Source organism: Belonocnema kinseyi, chromosome 5 (genome assembly GCF_010883055.1).
Source record: "Belonocnema kinseyi isolate 2016_QV_RU_SX_M_011 chromosome 5, B_treatae_v1, whole genome shotgun sequence".
Lineage (NCBI taxonomy): Eukaryota > Metazoa > Arthropoda > Insecta > Hymenoptera > Cynipidae > Belonocnema > Belonocnema kinseyi.
Window position 1 is genome coordinate 6,707,127 of NC_046661.1, and position 4,664 is coordinate 6,711,790.

General features: G+C 39.8%; 1 protein-coding gene across 1 annotated transcript in view; it reads left to right on the forward strand.

Annotated features, from left to right (window-relative positions):
* LOC117172902 (protein unc-79 homolog) overlaps positions 1 to 4,664 on the forward strand; it is a 1,455,529-nt gene that overhangs the window by 996,507 nt on the left and 454,358 nt on the right. The window lies entirely within an intron of this gene.

A 4,664-nucleotide genomic window follows, 5' to 3' on the forward strand; every position in this document is an offset into this window, starting at 1 on the left:
GCGGATAGAGGGTCCCTGTACCAAGGGTTTCTGCAGAATATGGTTACAAAAATAAATAGGCAGTCGCGGACAATTGTCCCGGGGTGGTCACGAAGGAATTAACCCCCAAGCGGAAGTGTGAAAACCGTGCCGAAAGCTGAATGGTACCTGGGTGAGGTGTCTAGAACGGTGACTCTGGGATACCGGGCGACCTCTCAGAGTACCTAGCCTTATCCTTGAATGCGGGGCTCTACAAGGATGGACGAACCCCTTTCCCTAGATTCTCGTGGGAATAACAATGACAACACCAAACATAGTTGTAGTAAGTGCGGTTCAAAACAACAGAACGCGCAGGGCTCCCGACAATGGGTCGGCCAACAATGCCGAATGCATCAACTTGCCATAAAGATAGGCTGGGCAAGACAGTATGCGTCCCGCCTTCAGTGTGTGATTGACTACATCATATTTGGCAGGAAATTTTACCGCCAAGGTTCGAAAGTTCGCGCGCGAACTCCGGACCCGTTATCACACACTTAAAAAGTCAAAGCTGCTGACCATCAGACAGCATATTCTTGAAAGAATACGGATACTATCTGACGCTAAGAGAAGTCTAGAGCAGAGGGAGGGGTGGGTCAGAGAAAATCAACAGTTTCTCTCTGACCCATCTCGACTCGTCCAAGACCCTCCGGTTACTGTCGAACACCCACCCAAACCAGAGGAGGTCGAAGTATTTTGAAGAGAAGTCTTCGAAGTTCAGCATAGACTCTACGCAGACTCAGAAAATATAAATAGCTTCAAGGAGTTATGTGTTGCCCTCATAACATCTGATAAAGAATGCCCACCCATCACTACTGAGTAGGTGAAAAAAGTATTAAAAGGGATGATGAACTATTCCGCACCGGGACTAGATTGTATCAAAACCTTCTGGTGGAAGAAGTTTTCTTCAACCTATCAGCATTTGGCCCGTACTTTCACCTCATATTTTAAGTCGGAAGAGCCGAATCCAGAGTGGTTGGTGGAAAGGCGCATAATACTCCTGCTGAAAATAGGCAACTTAGCTGACTCGAAGAATTTCATGCCAATAGCTTGTCTGAACATACTTTATACGATAATCACAGCTATCCTAAATGATTGGATTGTTCGGGCAATTCAACCTGCGTGGCAAGAAATTTATGAACAACGAGGCTCAAAGAAAGGCGTCGCCGGATCTCGGGAGAACCTGCTCATCGATAGATGTGTCTGTAAAGATGCAGCATTCTACCAGCGTGACCTATCGATGGCCTATATTGACCATCGGAAAGCTTTCGATTCGACATCCCATAGACTTATCATCTGTCTTTTGGAAATCTTAAAGGTTCATCCGCAAATAGTTGGGTGCATAGAGAGATTGATGCCGCTTTGGAAAACCAGATTTACTATCTCATCTGACAAAAATTGTGTGACAACTAACAAGGTCACGTTTCGGAGAGGTGTCTTTCAGGGCGACCCCATGAGCCCACTCCTCTTTTACCTTACATTATTGCCACTATCTCTATCACTGCGCCATTCTGACGGGTACTTGTGCGGCAAACCTGCAGATCGAAAGTACAAGGTCACTCATGTATTTTACATGGACGATCTTAAGATCTATGCTAAAAAGAGAGTGCAACTGCATCTAGCTCTGGGGATTGTCGAACGATATACTAAGGAAATTGGAATGGAATTTGGGTTAGACAAATGCGCCAAGGTTTATTTGAAGCGAGGAAAACTTAACGGCATCTCTGAAGATCCTGAGCTCGTTGATAGAAGCGCTATACGAGACCTTTGCGCTGGAAAAACTTATACATACTTGGGCGTGCCACAGAGCCGCATTCAGGGTGTGACATCTATAAAGGATACTCTACGAAGCAGATACAAACGTCTCATCCGAAAGATTTGGTCTTCCGAACTGTCGGCGAGGAGCAAAGTATCTGCAATGAACATGATTGCCGTCCCGGTAGTACTCTATTCATTTGGAGTAGACGCATGGACGAAAAATGAGCTCAGATCCCTTGATATCGGGACAAGAAAGGTTATGCAGATTAACAAAGCATGCATCTTAAGTCTTCCGTTCCGAGACTGTACATCTCACGCGGTCAAGGGGGTCGCGGAATATTGAGTCTTGAATGTCTTCACAACAGGATTATTCTGGGTACAGCACATAGAGTTGCAAATGGAAGAGACTCTCTTCTTAAAATGGTCAGAAATCACGAAGAAGTGGGCAAAGGAGCGTTTCTGTACAAAGCAGCGGAGAAGGCTGCTGAAACACTCGGACTTGACTTCAGTATTAGGGGTGAGCAAAATGCATCAAATCTGATCTATCTCGTGTGCTCACTCCTGAAATCCTGGATTAAGAAAGCACAAGAGAAAAACTTTCTTGAACAGCTCTTCGATAAGAGGATGCACGGTATCTTCCACAGAAATGTGAGGGATCAGTCAATGTCTTGTGAGCTAACGTTTGATTTCCTTAAATCGCCTGGATTGAAGTCTGGTACGGAGGGTTCCATTTTTGCACGCCAAGACGGTGTCATTTCGACCTCAAGATACCGTCGCCACATTTTGAGCCTAGACATTCCTTATGATAGCTGCAGGGCGTGCCATGCACACGCCGAGCATTTAGCTCACATATTATCTAGTTGTCCAACTCACGCGGGAATGACCTACATTCAAAAGCACAATGCGTCACTAAGAGTGTTTTATTACCATATCTGTCACTCTTACGATATTAACCTTAATATCGCTGCTCTAAATGCTCCTAGGGAAATCGAGTCAATTGTCGAAAATGGGAAGTGCCGCATATACTGGAACTTTATATTCTCGACGATTGTTTCTGTTGCTTACTCGAGGCCTGACATTGTTCTTCTTGACTTCGAGAAGCGAACCATGTTCGTTATCGAATTTTCGGCACCAGCTCACAAAAAGATCATAATCATATACATATATATATATATATATATATATATATAAATTGATTATATACAAATTTTTTTCTTTTTAAATAAATCTGTCAAATTATCAGCGTATGGTACTTCTCCGACAGTAGATCACCCTCCAAACGATGGAGGCAGAAAATGCACAATATCGATTAAGTTAAGAATCTTCAATAACAGAAAATGCCTAACGTTCTAATTAGACTAGATAGAACATAATTGTTACAAATTTAAAATAAAAATTTTTTGTTGCAAGAAGAATCTTTCTCTTTCGCTCTATTGGCAATCGAACCACAGAACTTCTGATTTCCAGTAGAGTGCTTTTAACTATTTTTCTCCTTATTCTGATTTTTCTGGTTCTATTTTAACAACAATAAAAACAATAAAAAGCTAAAGTCTCGGTTTTGACTATTTTTCTAAATATTCTTAAAATTTTTTTTATTTTTGTTATTCTCCTTCTTATTCAATATCTTATTCTAAAATACCATTTTTTGGTTCTTCCTTCTGGAAAATAACGTATACCTAAACTCTACTTTTTATTTTAATTAAAATTCTGTCTTGGCCTCTTATACCCGTATTAATTTATTATTTCTTTATCTAATCATTTAAAAAAAAAATAAAAGTAAATTTACTTCATGTCTATAACCTCAGATTAAAATTCAAATGTAAAATGAGCTCTTTTTCATCTGAAATAATCTTAACTTCATAATTACTCTTATGCCTGTGAAGGTTGTGAAATGAATTGTTCTGTGCTGTTTTTTAAAGAATAAATTGAGCATTTTTTAAATTTTTATACGTCCGTGTCCCAATCCGCAACTGAAGGCTGCAATCCGAAATACTGATTATTAGACCAAAACACAAAAATAATTTTTTTTATGATTTGACTCAGATATACATTGAAATTAAGCAGTTTTTTTTGTAAAATCTGTTAGAATTATATTGTAGATGATAAATTTAATTCCAAAAATTAATATCTTCATTTAACTGAAGCATTCTTACAATAAAGCTGAATTTTAATTAAAATCAGTATTTCGTATGGTCACCTTTAGCAGATAATACAGCTTCAATGCGATGAGGCAGGTTGTTTATACAGTTTACCATTTTTCTCTTTATCTCCGGGCAACTAGACCAAGTGTGATAAAATATTCGAATTAGCTCTTGTTTGGTTGCAGTAGCGTGCTTACTGACTTCTGTTTAATAATGTCTTAAACGATTTCGGCGTGATTCATATCTGTAGAATTTTCTCGGTCACTCAAAAACGGTGATTTTCTCCCAGCTAAAAACGGGTTAATTCGTTTGGCGAATCTGAAAAATTACTTTCTTAAAAACGCGAGTAAGCTCAGCGTATTTATAAAAAAAATGACAAAAATAATGTAAAAATTGTAACTTTTTAGTTTTAACCTACTAATATGGCAAGACATTGTGCTGCTGGGGGATACGCGTGGCCTCACTACGTAGCGGAAGTATCCACTGAGGGCGGGAAGGCATGAAGTTATATGTGATACGTCACTGTACTCATGTCGCATGCTAATTACTGTGACTGACGCTGCTTTCTTTTATTTTTGACAATTTTTGTACTATTTTTGTCTAGTTTTTTCCTACTTGTGCAATCCGTCTAAATGGAGTATACACAATGTAATTACGAGGGTGGATTGATAAGTTTCCGGCCTGACCAAGAGATGGCGCCACTAGGCCTACCTTGAGGTGGCGTTCTATAGTACCATCCTTAGATAGCTT